Consider the following 8,141-nt stretch of genomic DNA (forward strand, 5'->3'; position numbering starts at 1 on the left):
AGAAATCTAAAGAATCTGGATGGTGAATATTGCAACACACAATTTCAGTTCCTTATTACACATGGAGACTCAAACTCCTACACTTCATAAGGAAAGAAGGGTCTCTCTTTTTAATTTCTTGATTTTTGCTTTCCTTTTCTTTCCTATCACATTCAGAAGAAATACAGCTGTTAGAGACTACAAGACTATGGCCCACTACATAAAGATAGAATCATTTAACACCAAATTTAAAATTCTAAATCCATTTCTTTTTTGGTATATCAAATCAGCACACAGTGGAAGGTTGGTTGAATGCACAAAATATAATGGAAGCAACTTAGTAATGACCAGGTTTGAGATTCATGACTTCTAAAAATCAAGACACAAGACCTTAATGTTACTCTCTCATTGCTGCTGAACCTGATCAATTTGACTGAAATTGTTCTACTTTAGGCTAAAAAATTTGAGCCATACAGTTTGAGTACTCTTCAATGAAAAGTTAGGAGGGGGGAAAAAAGGTGAAAAAAAGAAAAGTGCTTTTAGTGAAAGTCAGCTAATCCAGAGAGAATCTTTGAGAAACATAATAAGATTTTTAATTTTCAGAAAAAAAATGAGACATTTTAAAGTAAAAGCAAAGATTCTCTACCTAACAAAGGAGTATAGAAATATTAATGGGCAAAATTCTAAGGCAATAGAGGGAAATGACAGTTTCAATGAAAATTTAAGTTGTCTATAAAGCTTAAACTGACAACAGCTTTAAGCATTTTTTGATGTTTTATACATGTTTAATTGATGGAGTTTTAATAATAAAATGTGGTTCTTAAAAATGCTTGTGCCACTGTGAAACCAACAAATACTTCAAACAAATCAAAAGTTTAAATTCTGTAAAGTGGATTACCAATGTCTCATGAATTAGAAAAACATGAACCATTAAAATTATTTCCCACTTTTCAAGAATGACCAGAAGATTTTTGAATGAAATTGGGCTGATACACAGAAGTGATTGATCTTCAGTTTTGGACAAGTAACCAATTTTGATCAACAGTTTTGGAAAACTCAATTTGGTCCTGAAGGGTTGTGGCTTCCTTTTTTAAAAAAAAAAAAAACCACAACAGATTCTTCTGAACGTGAGACAGTTCTAAACATCATCTTGGGGTCAAGGAAGGAAAGCACTCATCTCTTTAAGAACAGCTTCTTATGGAATTCAAGTATTTTTAAGTATTACCACACAGTGCCATAATTTGCGCAGCATTGGTGAAGAAAACAAAAACGTTTAACAAACAGTTGTCTTAACCATACTAGATCCAAGCAGCATTCTGCCAGGATTGCAGTTTCTTGGTAAAAATGAAAATCTGTCTTAATTTCAAAGAACATAAGCAAAGCTGTTTACTTACTATGCAAGTCCTGACAGGTGGAAAGTGGATGGAGTCTTCCAAAGCTCAGAGAGTTTCAATTTGAACTTACAACTCTTCTAAATCTCATTCATAATTGAAACAGAGAGTTGTCTCTCTCAGCAAGTGAGTCAATACATAGATATTTCAGTTTGAAAAACCTTCTGAGAAGGGAAAAGAGAACTGTTGATTGCAGGAAGGAAAACGGAAAAAGGAGATGTGAGAAATTCATTTCTGCTATCATTAATGGAAAGTTAATAGCAAGTCCTTAATATAAATTTTTTTTCTAAATGAGGCATTTGAGAGCTGATACATCAATGTTTTAGGCATAATCTTTTGCTCCTACCACTCACAACAGCACTGAAGGAGCCCATCCTCTTCCAAATCCACCCAGGTATGAGGAAAAGGGCTGAGGACAGCGCAGAGATGGTGACAGAGGCTGTATGTTGAAATAAGCCGTTTTCAGGGCTAAACTGCTTATGACAGCTGGGTAATAAGGAAAAAGTACAGCGTGAGCCCTGGACAGAGGTGTCCGAGACTGGTGACTCTGGGGAGCGCCGGGCAGTGCCACGGATAGGGAAGCGCGGCTGGGTGGGAGAGAGAGAGAGCGCTTGGAGATGGGCGGGGATGGGGACGGGCAGGGAAAGGACAGGCAGGGATGGGACCGGGCAGGGATGGGGACGGGCGGGGAAGGGACGGGCAGGGAAGGGACGGGCAGGGTGGCCCGGAGAGGTCTCCGGCCGGCGAGAGCGGCTCCGCGCACACCGCAGGATGCCGTGAGCGGGGCAGGCGCTCGGCTCCTCCGAGCCAGGGGGAAGGAGGTGTCCGCGCCCAGCCCCGGCTCCCCGTCCCTGCCCTACCTGGCGGCGGCGCTGCCCGGAGCAGCCGCGGGATGCCCGGCTGGGCCAGGGGGCTGCGCTGCCCCGGACACCAGAGGCGCGCCCCGCCAGAGCAGCGAGTGATGCTCGACTATTTTAGGAGGCGGAGAGGGGTGGGGTGTGTGCGCCTCTCCCCCCTCACAACCTTTCAGGGGAAGAAAAGGCGTAAGGAGGTGATGCCTTCCGTTGTCTTGGGCCGAAACGCCTCCTCCTCCGCTTTTCCGCTGAACGCACGTTGTAGGAGTCCTTTCCAAGGAGTGTGCTGGAGGCAGGACGGAGTGCTAGGAACGAGTGTATTGGGCTGAGTATAGCAAGTTTTACCTCTGCTACTGCTTCCTCCCCACCTCGCTGCCTGGTTTGGGAATGAGGACGTGCAAAGAGCTAACACTGAAAGGCTGGTATTCTGCAAAGACCTCAAAAGACACACACACCAAAACCAACCAAACAAACAAACAAACAAAAAACAAAACAAAAAAAAAATTAAATCCCGCCAAAAAGAATGACAAACTATGGTGTGCAGGAAAAGAGATAGGGCAAAAAGATAAGATTCTACACAAGTTCTTATGTACTTCTTCTTCGTAAGTTTTTATGAGAAATGACCCCATTTCAGTGCTATTTTTTCTGTGCTACCATCCCATTCAAGGGGAGAATAGTGGAAACTTTCAAGACATGAAATATTTTGTACCTCCATTGCTGCAAAGTGAGTGTATGTATTCACTTCTAAATAAGCCATCATGCCATTAGTTCAGTTTGCTGGTTAGCCAAATGTTGTATATTGGAACTGTGGTTCCATCAGGGGTTTCTGACAGGCATATTTCTTGTTTGAGTCCTGTTCCCAAGTAAATGAATGCTTGCCATTGTTAATTCCATGAATGCTTTATCTGATAAGTACTGCGCAGTGATTCACTATACTTCTAAATAAAGTTACTTTGATAACAGCAGGAAAAAAAAATCATTCCCTCAGGAATTCTTTTATTTGCATATCACCCTTTTCATCTTCAGAAATTTTCTGGGTGACAGCTACATTTTGGGTTTTTTACCCAGGACAACTGCTAATGCAAAAGTTCCCAATTCAACAGGAGGGGACAGTTTGGAGGTAAAACAAGCAGGTTACACTTAAAAGGAGGGAGGTATTACACAGAGCTGGCTTTCTTGCATATTTTCATTGCAGAGGTGAAGTGAAGAAACCCTAGAGTGTTTTGCTGTCTCACCTCATTTGTTTTTCTCATCACAGAATAAAGTAACATGTTTATAACAATTAGACCTTTCATAATGTAAATCAACACAATTCCAGGAAAGTAAGCTAAGGATCTAACAAAATATAACTACTTTTAAAATGTGTAGATCCTTTGCAGTGCTTTTGGTTTTATGACTTAGTACCTGATTTTTAAACCTAAAAGAAAGCAGATATCATAAAGATGATAATGATTTTATATGACAGTCTGGAAACTATTTAGCAGCCAGCAAATAAAATAGTAAAGTAAAATGTCATCAGCTTTTTGCTTTCACAGACTGTCTTCATAGTTACTGTTTGGAAACGTCTTTTTTTGACTCAGTCTTCTACAGCAATATTTTCCATGAGCTTTTCTCACATTTATTTGCTTTCATATTCTTTTGAAATAACTCTCAAGTTTCGAACTTTAATCTGCATTGCAGAAAGTGCTGTGTTCATTGTTCAACTAATGTCATAGCTAGCTCTGTGATATGTGAAAGGAGAATAAACTTTACACTTTTTAGTTCTCTGACTAATACAATTTTAATGGAGAAGTCATAGTATGGTAATAAATATGTAACTTGATTAAAAATAGCTAGTTCTTAGATTTTAATTTTGAAATGTCATAATGAACATGAAAGTTTGCACTAAGATTGGAAAACAGATTTTTGAACGAAGCTCTGATGACCTGACCAGTTGAGAATCAGTTAGAGAAGACCAGTTATTTCACACAGTTTTTCACATCTTCCTTTCTTTCCAACATAAATTATATAGAGGTGCTAACTGAAAAAACTGAAACTATTTCCACCATAAATTGCAACACATCCAACTCCTGTAACCAGTTTGCTGTTAGGTGGCAATAGTCCTTCTTAAACTTCATCTATTATCTCTATATACAAGCTATATTAATTCTTAGCATAAGTTATGTCCAATAGTTTTTCAGCATTATCTTCCCCTGATGCCAAAAAAAGCAAGTTACGAACTGATAATGTGTCTGTTAGAGCCTCGTATGTTTCTCAGAAATTTTAAAATACAGAAGTTGGACACTTCCAAACATTCCTCCACATCACAGCATCACAGGATAATTCAGGTTTTGAAGGGACCTCTGGGAGTCCTCAGGTCCAGCCCCTCTTCAGGGTGCACGTGAACAAGACCTGGATGGGGATTCCACAGCTTTGGGACATGCATATGGTGAATTTTTTTTCCTAATATGTAATATAAATTTCCTATGTTCTAATTAGTCTCAGTTACATTTTTGTCCCACCTCTGGGCTCATTTGAGAAGGGTCTGGTTCCACCCATTCTCTCTGTCTTTTCATTAGATTATTGTAGGTAGAAGCAGGGTCTCTTGTCATCTCCCTGTATGATCTGTGCTCTTGGTGATCTTCCCCTGGGCTTCAATATGTCAGTACCTCACTTGTGCTGAGGAGCCCAAAACTTGACAAACTGCCCAGAGATGATTTCACAAAAGCTGCATTTAGGGGAATAACCACTTTCCACAACTACATTCTCATTAGTAAGGTGCAGAGTGCTGTTAGTCACCTTAGCCACAAGGACACACTGCTCAATTGTGCTCGCTTTAGTGTCGACCGGGACACCCAGCCTATTTCTGCAAAGCTGTTTTGCACTAGGTTGACCTCCAGGCTGAGTTGCTGAATGGGTTTGTTCCATCTCAGATACAGCACTTTGAACTTTGTGGGTTTCCGTTTCCTCAGCCTGTTGCTGTCTAAAACAGCAGCCCTGTGCTCCAGTGGGTCAACTATCCCTCCCCAGTTTGATTTTCTGTCTGAAAATTCATTGATTGTGCATTCTGTCCCATTGTCAAGGCCATCAGTAAGGATCCTAAACATTCGCAGTGCTGATATCACTCCCTGAAGTGATATATCACTCGCCTCTAGTGATTAGCTCTGAGCTGAGGTTTGTATGCTGGTCACAACCAGTGCTGATATCACTCCCTGAGGGATGCCTCTAGTGATTAGCTCTGAGCTGAGGTTTGTATGCTGGTCACAACCTATTAGTCCCTCAGGTCCCACTGTTTTTCTGATCACTTTTATGGATCTGTCTGTCTAGCAGAGACAGTGTCAAGGACCTTGCTCACTAAAAGGTGTACAGTATCCAGTGTCTTCCCACTGTCTGAAAATAAGCTGGATATGCATGATTTGTGTCTAGAACAACAGCTGTAGTTTTTCAACCCTGTAAAGAGCAAGGAACATACAGTTGTACATTCAATTTAATATAATTTTACACATCATCTTCCAAACAGGCTTTTTCCAATGCTCTAATATATTAATGTTGCATAACAAATAATGGCTTCCTACGAAAACTCTAGAAAACTCCTAAAACCTTCTTTTAAGGGGTAAGTCTCATGCTTCACAACCATGTGAGATGTAGGAACATCAAATCTTCACCATAGAGGATTTCTAACTAGTCAGAATCTCTGAGTGCCTGTTCACCCACAAGAGGGCGGGATGACTCTGCTCTATTAGGAAGTGAAAGTAAATCTGCTCTGCAGAGCCCCTTGAGGGGCCAAAACCAAAGAAGCACAGGGTCGAAACTGAAGAACATTAAAACTCTTTGTGGGCAATATAATTCAGCAATGAAATTGCCTTGATGCTGTTTAGTTTAAGTTTAAAGCATACAAGCTGAATCTTCTATCTTTCTATGTTTATTCCTATGTTATTATTTCTATGTTTATTTATTTCTGTGGTAAAAGAATACTTTTTTTTTTTTTTTTGTGGGGGGGGGGAGGTGGTGGGGAGGGACAGGGCAGACTGTCATTCTGTTATTCCATGAAGGCAGACTTCTTAGTGTACAAAAAGCCAATTTTAATTTTTAAAAAAGTTTTTGAAAATCTAGGTTGTTTGTAAGTTGCTTATCATAGAATGACTGAGAATGGAAAACACCTCTGGAAGTTATCTGGTCAACCCCCCTGCTTAAGACTGGTCAGAATCAAGCCCTGGAGGTTTTCTAGTATCTCCAAGGCTGGAGACTCACAACTTCCCTGGGCAGCCTATGCCAGTGCTGGGTCACACTCACCATAAAAAAACAAACTTTCTGATGTTCAGAGGGAACCTCCTGTTTTTGGGTTTTCTCCCACTGCCTGTGGTCCTGTCACTGGGCATCACTGAGATGAGCCTGACCTCCTCTTCTTTGTACCCTCCCTTCAGGTCAGGGACTTCACCAGGCTAAAGAGCCCCAGCTCCCTTTGCTTCTCTTCATAGGAGAGATGCTCCAATCCTTTCACCAACCTCATGGTCCTTTGCTGTACTCACTCCACAATGTCCCTGTCTCTCCAGAGCCCAGAACAAAGCGCAGGACTCCTGATGTGCCCTCAGTGGTGCTGATATTTTAATGATGCTGTAAAATTATTCCACAGTTCTTTTTGTACTTTCTCTCTAACATTACAAATATGATAAATATCTGTAGAATATATCCATTTTAATGCATATCTCATATTTATTTACTAAACACTAAGGAATTTCTTTACTAAACACTAATGAATAACAAAAAAAACCTGTGAAAACTGCAGCATTTTTTAGTCACTATTACGATCTCATACTCACCCCCTATACTGTAAATGTTCTTTGCCACTCTGTGAATTTGCTCCTTTTCTTTCTGTCAAGGCCATTTTGTTCATTGCTGGAAAATTACAATAAGAATTCTTTTCCTGTTTTTTTGTTTTTTTTTTTTCCTGGACTGACCATGAAACTTGAAAAAAAGTAGCATCACCACAACAGCCATGTAGTGAGCTTGTTTTTCACCACCATGCCTGGCTAACAGAAGCCAATGACACATCAGTATATTTCAGAGTAATTTGATTCATTACTGATCCTGTGCACTTCCTCATTGTACCTTCTCCTCATCTCTTTCCAGCTTCAAAAGTCATCCTAGACTTTTCCTTTCCAAGATACCTGCTTATCATCCTTTCTTGTTCATTACAAGCTCAGGACTCAAACTGTATTAGAAACTTATCCTGTGGTAATCTTGGAAGTGAATATTCTGTCTTGCTCAGTAGCTTATGTGTAAAAATCTTCACAGTTTTTAGCAACAGGCTTTCCTGCTTTTACATATACCTTAGTGTTGGTATGCTCTCTGTGGGAAGAAATGGTACTGTAGGAATAAACCAAGTCTCACACTGGCATGAATCCATCTTGTGGGGCCTCCACAGAGACAGAAAGGTTTATCCAGAGGTATCTTTAGGAACAGGACCCAGCTCTGTACACAATCTAAAGAAGTAATTACAAAATGCAACATTTGATGCTTTATAGTTGTGGTGAAGTGAGCAATGAGTGAATGAAGCTTGAAAATACAACTCATTAGTGAAAAACTGTCTAGTTTGCCATAGATCTTTTAACTGAATGCTGAAAATATCTATACAGATAGTTTATGCACATTTTTTCTGCTCCAAATAGGTATCTATAAGTCTGAAGATACATATTCAATAAAAACTTACAGTAAAAGGAAAGAACTTGCCTGATTGTAATCCTGGGCTTGGTAACAATGAGTGTTCACTTTTTAAGTCTATTCTGTAGCAAGTCTAAAGTTGAAAACTAAGCCTTCTCTGACAGTTAGAATTTCCTGGGTTTGAAAATCTAAAAATAGGGATACCTGTACTAGAATACATCTTGTTCCTGTTCCCCTGAAATAGAAGGAGATTTGGCTCTTACCTCTGCATTTAAGG

This window comes from Onychostruthus taczanowskii, unplaced genomic scaffold (genome assembly GCF_017590055.1).
Source record: "Onychostruthus taczanowskii isolate IOZ18803 unplaced genomic scaffold, ASM1759005v1 scaffold58, whole genome shotgun sequence".
NCBI classification, from domain to species: Eukaryota; Metazoa; Chordata; class Aves; order Passeriformes; family Passeridae; genus Onychostruthus; species Onychostruthus taczanowskii.